Source organism: Bufo gargarizans, chromosome 9, assembly GCF_014858855.1.
Source record: "Bufo gargarizans isolate SCDJY-AF-19 chromosome 9, ASM1485885v1, whole genome shotgun sequence".
NCBI classification, from domain to species: domain Eukaryota; kingdom Metazoa; phylum Chordata; class Amphibia; order Anura; family Bufonidae; genus Bufo; species Bufo gargarizans.
The window spans coordinates 129,249,499-129,261,008 of NC_058088.1; positions in this window are offsets into that span (position 1 = coordinate 129,249,499).

Below are 11,510 nucleotides of genomic sequence, written 5' to 3' on the forward strand. Positions count from 1 at the left end.
TAAAGCTCTACTTTGAACCTTGTTAAGATCCAACAATGTAAAATATGATTTTTTTCCATTTTTCAAGTGGTCTTACACTTTTGATCAGGACTGTATCTGGGAGTATCACAGTGCAATATTGGTCCAGAAACACTGCACATTTCTTAAAGTGGCCTACATATATATGTAACGGCTGTAACCCATAGCAAGGCTAACATAAGCTGTGCAATTACTTCTTTTAACATGAATAACTGTGAGAGACTATCACAGCCATGTCTGACCACAGAGATATTGAGCAACCTAGCTTCAGAGGGTTCCCCACAACTACAGCTCTGTGTATAGTGCCATGAACTATGCCGTATTATTTTGGGGCTCCATGGTTTCCACGTTACACAGCAGAGACTGTAAAGAGAAAATGCTTGCTATACCCAGATTAAACTGTATCCAGTCACTGCAGAACAGAAGGTGGAAATGCTCATTGGTCAGCTAGAGAGTGCTGCACTGAGAGAAGTGAGGTCCTGGGCAAGTTCAGAGAAGACAGCTGAAACAGATACTTGAAAGATAGTATGCCATATTTGATATCAGGACTGCATCCAAGATAAAAAATACAGTTCTTCAGCAAGAGACAGCAGCCCGGAAAGTCCCTCAGAGACTCTGAATGGATGAAACCCTAATGAGCTGTTTGTAGAAGGTGCAGGAACAGAAACAGTCAGTTAACCCCTTGGTGACCAGCTTGTTTTGGGCCTTACTGACTAAGTGTTTTTGTCACGCTCGTGTGTGGGAGGCAAACACCACACCAAGCATAGGAGGGAAAAGGGGATACCGGAATAAGAACTGGAAACTAGGGAATGAAAATGGATACCTCCTAGAGAAAACCCTAACTCCAGTTCTGACAGACTACTACTATGAACAGGCCCAAAAGGTAGGCAAGTTCATACACCGGACACCTAGAATCCTATCTCACCCTATAGGACCCTGGAACTAATGTCAGGACTGAGTCTACCTTTTCTCCAAAGGGAAGGACGAACAGGAGTCTCCCTCATGCCTAATGACAAACCACTGGGAAAGGCAACACACACACATATATAAAAACAAAATACAAAAGGGAAAGGAAACACTTATCTTCAATGAAGCTTTGGTAGCACCAGGAACTCAGACAAGAACCAAACACAAGCTAACCACAAGTCCAACAGAAGCTATAAACCGCATAGCATAGTGGGAGAAACAACAATAAATAGAGAAGGTAAAATCACCACAATAGCCACATTTGTGGAAAGAAGGTGTGGCAAGCACCAGAAACAACACAGATGTCATTTGATCCAAAAGGGAAACATGTCAGATCAAACCACGTGTTGCCAGTCTCACAGATCTCCTGCCACCTGTTGCGGGAATGTCCGAATGTCTAGGCAAGTCCGTGACAGGACAGTACCCCCCCTTCTACAGGTGACCTCCGGGCACCCAGGACCAACCTTATCTGGATGAGACCTGTAAAAGGCTTTCACCAAACGACTGGCATTCACGTCAGATGCCAGTACCCACATCCTCTCCGCTGGTCCATAACCCTTCCAGTGAACAAAATACTGAAGAGATCTACAGAGAACTCGAGAGTCAATAATCTTCGTGATCTGGAATTCCAAACTGCTGTCTGACCATGACAGGAGTGGGTGGCAAGGGGGACGACTCCAAAGGTTCAACATATCTCTTCAACAAAGATTTGTTAAACACATTATGAATTTTCAGAGTCTGAGGAAGTTCAAGACGAAAAGCTACAGGATTATTAATGGAAATCTTATATGGACCAATAAACCTTGGACCCAACTTCCAAGAAAGAACCTTCAACTTAATTTCTTGTGGACAGCCATACAGAATCACCCACACTTAGGTCTGAACTATTCATACGTTTCCTGTCAGCCACACGTTTATACTTGTTGCCCATATTCATCAAGTTACTTTGAATATTCTGCCATATAGAAGACAATGATGACGAAAAATGCTCCTCCTTAGGGATACCGGAAGTATCCAAACCAGAGAATGTGCCAAATTGCATGTGAAACCTATATGCCTCTAAAAATGACCACTTACCAGTGGACTCCTGTCTACGACTGTTTATGGCAAACTCTGCCAAAGACAAAAACGAGGACAAAACATCTTAAAGGGATTCTGTCACCAGTTTTTTGCCCCTCCATTTAAAAATATGGTTATGTTCAGGGAGCTTTAGTGATTCCTAATGTGGTCTTATAACTGAAATCTGTAGGCTCATTTTGTCTAAAAAACGGTATAACTAACCTGTCATTCATCCAACTAAGGTGCCCAAGGGGATGTGCATGTCTTCCAGATGCCGCCCGCACCCGCCGTCGTTCGTGCCCTGCTCCTCCTTTTCTGACATCAGAATCCTTTGTTATGCCTCCGGCTCTTCCTCACTCCCTCTTCCTTCTTCTCTAACATCTCGCGCGTGCGCACAGGCCTGTGCCTGATGCGCCCGTGCGGACTTCTCTGTTCGGCTTCATGGAGCGAAGTGCGCATGTGCCAGCACTTCGCTCAACCTCCCGATGACCTGAACACTGACGCCAGCCTGTGCGCACGCGCGAGATGTTAGAGAAGAAGGAGGCGGGAGTGAGGGAGAGCCGGAGGCGTAACAAAGAATTCTGAGGCGGCGCTGATGTCAGAAAAGGAGGAGCAGGGCACAAACGGCGGCGGGTGCGGGTGGCATCTGGAAGACATGCACATCCCCTTGGACACCTTAGTTGGATGAATGACAGGTTAGTTATAACGTTTTTTAGACAAAATGAGCCTACAGATTTCAGTTATAAGACCACATTAGGAATCACTAAAGCTCCCTGAACATAACCATATTTTTAAATGGAGGGGCAAAAAACTGGTGACAGAATCCCTTTAAGTCCCCAGACTCTGATCAGTGCGCTCTGTCTGTCCAATCGTCTGAGGATGAAAAGCAGAAGATAAAGGCAGTTGTACACCCAGCCGAGTACAGAATGCCTTCCAGAATCGGGAAACAAACTGAGTACCACGATCTGAGACCACGGAATGCCATGAAGTTTCACAATGTTGTCAACAACACTTGCGCAAGTGTTTTAGCATTAGGTAGGACAGACAATGCTATAAAGTGCACCATTTTACTAAAACGATCAACTACCACCAGAATAACTCTTTCCAAACGAATTAGGCAGACCAGTAATAAAATCTATAGACAAGTGAGTCCATGGTCTGGACGGGATGGGCAACGGAAATAGAGATCCAGAAGGTCAAGTATGTGTCACCTCAGCGCATGCACAGATACTACAGGCCGACACATAGCCCTTAACACACTTACGCAACCCCAGCCACCAGAATCTACAAGAGATGATGTCGGCAGTGGATCTACTCCCAGGGTGTCCCATAAGAACTGCACACTGATGTTCCTCAAACACCTTATGATGCAATTCTGATGGAACAAACAATTTCCCAGAGGGGCAAGACTCCGGGGGTCTCCCTGAGCCACTAACACCTTCACCTTTAGGTCAGGGTATAGAGGGGATCTGACCACCCCTTCCGACAGTATCGGACTCTGAATTTTTAAAATCACCACCTCCAGCAAAACTATGTGACAAGGCATCTGCCTTGACGTTCTTAACTCCAGGATGATAAGTGACCAATAAAATTGAATCTGATGAAAAAACAAAGACCATCTGGGCTGCCTCGTTTAGCCGACTCCAGGTAAGCCAGATTTTTGTGATCTGTGAACACCGTGATTGGATGAAACGCCCCTTCAAGCCAATGACGCCACTCCTCAAAAGCCAACTTAATGGCCAGCAACTCTCTGTTACCCACATCATAATTTCTCTCTGCGGCAGAGAGTTTGATTAGAAAAAAAATGTACATGGGCGCCATTTACTAGGTGACGTGCCCTATGATAAAACTTCTCCTACCCCCACCTCGGACGCGTCAACTTCCACAATGAAAGGTTATGATACATCCGGCTGCACCAATATAGGGGCAGAAGAGAAGCACTCCTTAACCGCAGAAAAATCTGGATCCATTTGAAAACCTGAAGATGACAGCAGGTAGCCCAATTGCAAAGAATCGTGTACAGCAAAAACACACTTCTCTAATTTTGCGTACAATTTATTATCTCCTATGATCTGTAACACCTGTCTAAGGTGATCCTGATGAGTCTCCACATCTGGAGAATAAATTAGTATGTCATCCAGATTCACAACAATAAACCTCCCCACCAGATGATGAAAGATATAATTAACAAAATGATGGAAAACCGCAGGAGCATTAGTTAGCATGACCAAACAGCATGACCAGATTCTCAAAATTACCCTCCGGGGTATTAAATGCCGTCTTCCATTCATCCCCTTCCTTGATCCTGACTAGATTATATGCCCTCCTTAAGTCCAACTTGGAGAACACCTTGGCACCAACAATCTGATTAAACAAGTCAAGAATCAAAGGAAGTGGGTACCGATCACGGACCGTAATCCGATTAAGCTCATGGAAGTCCAGACATGGCCTAAGAGTTCCGTCTTTCTTCTTTACAAAGAAAATCCCTGCTTCCAGTGGGGATCTGAAATGTCTAGCCAAATTTTCAGCAATATATTCTCGCATGGCTGCTCTTTCGGGTTAAAAAAGGTTATATAACCTAGATTTAGGCAACTTCGCTCCGGGAATTAGATTGATAGGACAGTTATATTCCCGATGTGGGGGTAAATCCTGGAAACCACTCTCAGAAAATACATCATAAAAATCAGAAATGAAAGTGGGTACAGCATTAGTGGTTAAGACACGGAGATGTATTAAGACAGCAATAATCACTCGAATCGAGAATCTGTCTCACTTGCCAGTCAATGTTAAGATTATGTTTGCTTAAACCCAGAACCAGCGGAGCAGGCAGACTCTCCAGCACAAAACACAAAATGGATTCCTGATGAAAATCATCTACTCTTAAACAGATGTTCTGCACCATCTGTGCGAAAAATTTCTGAGTCAATTGCAAACACCAAACTATTTTTTTCTAATGCACTTGTTGTTAACCCATGCATATGGACGAACTGACCATCAACTACCCCTGCCCCACTGGCAATAAACACCTCAATTCCCACAGTTTTTGACTAGCTCCACCTCAGAAGACAGGAGAAATCGGGTACTACCAGTAAATGACAAAAGAAAGTTCTCTGACTCCCCACCCACACCACCAAGAGTAAGATGGGGATTAAACTTTTTTGTTTGACGCTGATCGTGAGGACAAATATGAACAAAATGTCCCATTTTTCTGCAGGAAAAACATACTCCCTTCTTATGACTAAAACTCTTGCAAGCAGACCCAGGGGTAGCTCCCCCTAACTGCATAGGTTCGTCACCAGAAATAAACTCACAAGTCTTTGCACCCAAAGTGTCAGAGGTAGCCTCCACATTATATGATGATTCCTCCTGAGAGGGAGGGACCTTAGATCTCTCTCTCAGGTGTACATCAATACGTATGGCAAGGGAAATAGCTGCTTCCAATGACTCAGGATTTTCATGAAAGGCCAACACCTCCTTTAGCCTCTCGGGTAATCCCTGACAGAAATGGCTGCGGAGAGCTGGATCATTCCAGCCCGTATCCGTAACCCATCTCCTAAATTCAGAGCAATAGATCTCCACAGAACACTCTCCTTGCCGTAAGCCACGTAAGGCTACTTTCACATTAGCGTTTGGGGCTCCGCTTGTGAGTTCCGTTTAAAGGCTCTCACAAGCGGCCCCGAACGCATCCGTCCAGCCCTAATGCATTCTGAGTGGATGCGGATCCGCTCAGAATGCATCAGTCTGGCAGCGTTTGGCCTCCGCTCAGCAGGCGGACACCTGAACGCTGCTTGCAGCGTTCGGGTGTCCGCCTGGCTGTGTGGAGGCAAACGGATCCGTCCAGACTTACAATGTAAGTCAATAGGGACGGATCCGTTTGAATTTGACACAATATGGCTCAATTTTCAAACTGATCCGTTTCCAATTGACTTCCAATGTAAAGTCTGGACGGATCCGTCTGAAGCTACTTTCACACTTAGACTTTTTTCTATAATATAATGCAGACGGATCCGTTCTGAACGGATCCCATCGTCTGCATTATTTGAGCGGATCCGTCTGGGCAGACCCCAGACAGATCCGCTCTGAACGCAAGTGTGAAAGTAGCCTAACTTAGTCTCGGCCAGGGAGATCCGATCCGGATCATCGTAGATAAGACCTAGAGCTCTGAAAAATTCATCTACCGACCGGAGGGACTGTGATCCGGTCAGTAGAGAAAAGCCCAAGACTGAGCTCCCCCTTTAACCCCTTAAGGACACAGGGCGTACAGGTACGCCCTTGTGCCCTGGTACTTAAGGACACAGGGCGTAGATGTACGCCCTGTGCATTTTCGATCACTGCCGTGCGGCTGGCAGTGATCGGAACCCGGTGCCTGCTCAAATCATTGAGCAGGCACCTAGGCTAAATGCGCGGGGGGGTCCCGTGACCCCCCCATGTCAGCGATCGCGGCAAACCGCAGGTCAATTCAGACCTGCGGTTTGCTGCGATTTCTGCAGTTTATGATCCCCGCGGTCCCTGACCGCGGGGATCAGAAACTTTAGGATTCAAAATTTTGTCCAGTATCCCTCCCCCCTGCACCCCTGAGTTATTTGAGCACGGTGGGAGGTGCAGGGGGAGGGTTGCGGGCGGTGCGGGCGGTGCGGGAGGCGGGCGGTGCGGTAGGCGGGATCGCGATCCCCCGCCCGCCTCCCATTGCGTAATCGTTGGCGTCTAGTGGGTATACCAGGGTGCCAGCACATTGCTGGCACCCTGGTATAAACGGCTGACATCGGTGATGCGATGTCAGCCGTTTAACCCTTTCCATACAGCGGTCCGTACGGACCGCTGTATGGAAAAGGTTAACAGCTCAGGGAGCTCTCTCCCTCTCCCATCGGGGGGCTGCTGTGCCTTTGCAGTCCCCCGAATGGAGAGGGAGAGAGCTCCCAGGCAGCCCCCCAAGCCCCGTCCTTACCCTTCCCCGTCTGCGCAGTTCTGAACACTACTGAGCAGACGGGGAAGGTTCCCATGGCAACAGGACGCCTTCTCAGGCGTCCTGCTGTCCATGGTTCTGAACAGATCTGTGCTGAAAGCATAGATCTGTTCAGACAAAGTGTAAGTAAAATACAGTACAGTACAATATATATTGTAATGTACTGTATTATGCAGACATCAGACCCACTGGATCTTCAAGAACCAAGTGGGTCTGGGTCAAAAAAAAAAGTGAAAAAAGTGAAAATAAAGTAAAAATCAAAAAACACATTTATCACTGATTAAAAATGAAAAAAATAAAATTCCCTACACATGTTTGGTATCGCCGCGTCCGTAACGACCTGATCTATAAAACGGTAATGTTACTTTACCCGAACGATGAACGCCATAAAAATAAAAAATTAAAAACTATGATGAAATTTGAATTTTGCCCACCTTACTTCCCAAAAAAGGTAATAAAAGTGATCAAAAAAGTCGCATCTGCGCCAAAATTGTTATCTCATCCCGCAAAAACCATACCCTACCCAAGATAATCGCCCAAAAACTGAAAAAGTTATGGCTCTTAGACTATGGAAACACTAAAACATGATTTCTTTTGTTTCAAAAATGAAATCATTGTGTAAAACTTACATAAATAAAAAAATAAGTATACATATTAGGTATCGCCGCGTCCGTATTGACCGGCTCTATAAAAATATCACATGACCTAACCCCTCAGATGACCACCGTAAAAAAATAAAAATAAAAACGGTGTAAAAAATGCCATTTTTTGTCATCTTCCGTCACAAAAAGTGTAATAGCAAGCAATCAAAAAGTCATGTGCACCCCAAAATAGTGCCAATCAAATCGTCATCTCATCCCACAAAAAATGAGACCCTACTTAAGATAATCGCCCAAAAATTTAAAAAACTATGGCTCTTAGACTATGGAGACACTAAAACATTTTTTTTGTTTTAAAAATAAAATTATTGTGTAAAACGTACATAAATAAAAAAAATTGTATACATATTGGGTATCACCGCGTCCGTGACAACCTGCTCTATAAAATTACCACATGATCTAACCTGTCAGATGAATGGTGTAAATAACAAAAAAAAAACGGTGCCAAAAAAGCAATTTCTTGTTACCTTGCCTCACAAAAAGTGTAATATAGAGCAACCAAAAATCATATGTACCCTAAACTTGTACCAACAAAACTGCCACCCTATCCCGTAGTTTCTAAAATGGGGTCACTTTTTTGGAGTTTCTACTCTAGGGGTGCATCAAGGGGGCTTCAAATGGGACATGGTGTCAAAAAAACCAGTCCAGCAAAATCTGCCTTCCAAAAACCGTATGGCATTCCTTTCCTTCTGCGCCCTGCCGTGTGACCGTACAGCGGTTTACGACCACATATGGGGTGTTTCTGTAAACTACAGAATCAGGGCCATAAATAATGAGTTTTGTTTGGCTGTTAACCCTTGCTTTGTAACTGGAAAAAAAATATTAAAATGGAAAATCTGTCAAAAAAGTTAAATTTTGAAATTGTATCTCTATTTTCCATTAAATCTTGTGCAACACCTAAAGGGTTAACAAAGTTTGTAAAATCAGTTTTGTATACCTTGAGGGGTGTAGTTTCTTAGATGGGGTAACTTTTATGGAGTTTCTACTCTAGGGGTGCATCAGGGGGCTTCAAATGGGACATGGTGTCAAAAAACCAGTCCAGCAAAACATGCCTTCCAAAAACCAAACGGCGCACCTTTTACTCTACGCCCTGCTGTGTGGCCGTACAGTAGTTTACGGCCACATATGGGGTGTTTCTGTAAACGGCAGAGTCAGGGCAATAAAGATACAGTCTTGTTTGGCTGTTAACCCTTGCTTTGTTAGTGGAAAAAATGGGTTAAAATGGAAAATTAGGCAAAAAAATGAAATTCTCAAATTTCATCCCCATTTGCCAATAACTCTTGTGCAACACCTAAAGGGTTAACAAAGTTTGTAAAATCAGTTTTGAATACCTTGAGGGGTGTAGTTTCTTAGATGGGGTCACTTTTATGGAGTTTCTACTCTAGGGGTGCATCAGGGGGCTTCAAATGGGACATGGTGTCAAAAAACCAGTCCAGCAAAACCTGCCTTTCAAAAACAGTAGTTTACGGCCACATATGGGGTGTTTCTGTAAACGGCAGAGTCAGGGCAATAAAGATACAGTCTTGTTTGGCTGTTAACCCTTGCTTTGTTAGTGGAAAAAATTGGTTAAAATGGAAAATTAGGCAATAAAATTAAATTCTCAAATTTCATCCCCATTTGCCAATAACTCTTGTGCAACACCTAAAGGGTTAACAAAGTTTGTAAAATCAGTTTTGAATACCTTGAGGGGTGTAGTTTATAGAATGGGGTCATTTTTGGGTGGTTTCTATTATGTAAGCCTCGCAAAGTGACTTCAGAGCTGTAGTGGTCCCTAAAAATTGGGTTTTTGTAAATTTCAGAAAAATTTCAAGATTTGCTTCTAAACTTCTAAGCCTTGTAACATCCCCAAAAAATAAAATATCATTCCCAAAATAATTCAAACATGAAGTAGACATATGGGGAATGTAAAGTCATCACAATTTTTAGGGGTATTACTATGTATTACAGAAGTAGAGAAACTGAAACTTTGAAATTGGCTAATTTTTCCCAATTTTTGGTAAATTTGACATTTTTTTATGCAAAAAAAAAATTTTTTTTTAACTTTTTTTACCAGTGTCATGAAGTACAATATGTGACGAAAAAACAATCTCAGAATGGCCTGGATAAGTCAAAGCGTTTTAAAGTTATCATCACTTAAAGTGACACTGGTCAGATTTGCAAAAAATGGCCTGGTCCTAAGGTGTAAAAAGGCTGTGTCCCTAAGGGGTTAAGCAACAAAATGATAATACCAACAATTTGACTCTCATCCCCAGATGAGAGCGGACGTAACTTAAAGTACAATTTACACGACTCTCTGAACCGAATGAAATTATCACTTCCCACCGAAAATCTGTCAGGAAGTGCAACCTTAGGTTCAGGACAGGCCAGGTAACTACTACTGGCACCAGCCGCCTCTGATCCCTGGATCTATGTGCTGAGGTCGGCTACCTCCAAAGACAGACCCTGCAATTGTCTAGCCAGTGCAGCGATAGAATCCATAGCCTCACCGACACAAACAAAAATGATCGTTTTCGGCAGTTGATAGTGTCACGTAGTGATGAGGGAGGGAACACCACACTGACAACGGGAGGGAAGGGAAAAGGAACTAGGCCTCAAAGTTAGGGAAAGGGAAACTGACACCACCTATAGAAAACCCTAATCCTAGCCCTGACTCCTATCCGTATGAACAACCTTGAAGGTAGGAATGTTCATACACTGGAAACTATGATCCTGGAAACCCTGAATTGCCCTGGAGTATGTCTGGGCTTGAGACGGCCTGTTCCTTTTCTTCCTTTTTTCATCGTCGCCACCCAAGAGCTATAACTTTTTAATTTTTCCGTCTATGTAGCCATGAGGGCTTGTTTTTTTGGGGGACAAGTTGTAGTTTTAATGGCGCCATTTTGGAGTATAACTTTCTGATTAACTTTTATAAACTTTTTCTGGGAGGGAGATGGGAACAGTAATACTGTTGCTGAGTTTTTACATAATACATTTTACGGCGTTCATTTTTTGGTATAAATAACATAATATCTTTATTCTCTAGGTCAGTACAATTACAGCGATACCAAATATATATTTTTTCTGTTTTATTACTTTTTTTTTTCAATAAAACCACTTTTTATAAAAGTAAGAAAATCTTTTTGCATCGCCGCTTCCCAAGACCCATAACTTTTTTTTTTCTTTCTATGGAGTTGTGTTAGGGCTTCATTTTTGCAGGACGAGATCATTTACATGATATTTATGTAGTGCAGGTCATTACGGACACAACAATAACAAACATATGGAGGATATTTTTTATTTTGTTTGCAATTTATTTAACTGTAAAGCGTATTTTCAATGGCAAAAAAAGTGTATTTTATTTTTACAGGATTTTTTTTTTTACTACTTAATAGTCCCACAAGGGAACTATAACAGACAACATTTTGATTGCGGTTGACTTATTGGCAACTGTGTCTTATCATCATCATCCTCCCCATCATCATCCACCTCGTGAAACACTAATTGCCGTTCCCCTCCGCCATCTTCTTGTGACTGTGGATGCACCAAATGCCCTCATGTCCCTTTTCAAGCGGGCTTGGCGAGAGGCCCAAATTAAAGAATTGGTGGCGAAAAAATTAAAATGAATGTCACTGATATATCGGATGCGCTAATGTTATACTGGAGATGTAGCACAGGTAATGTCGCTGCAACCAGCAATGAAAAAATTTGACTGAATGTCACTGATATTTAGGATGGGTAAAAGTTATACAGGAGATGTAGCGCAGATAATGTCGCTGCAACCAACAACAAAAAAATTTGACTGAATGTCACTGATATTTAGGATGGGCAAACAATATGCAGGAGATGTAGTGCAGGTAATGTCGCTG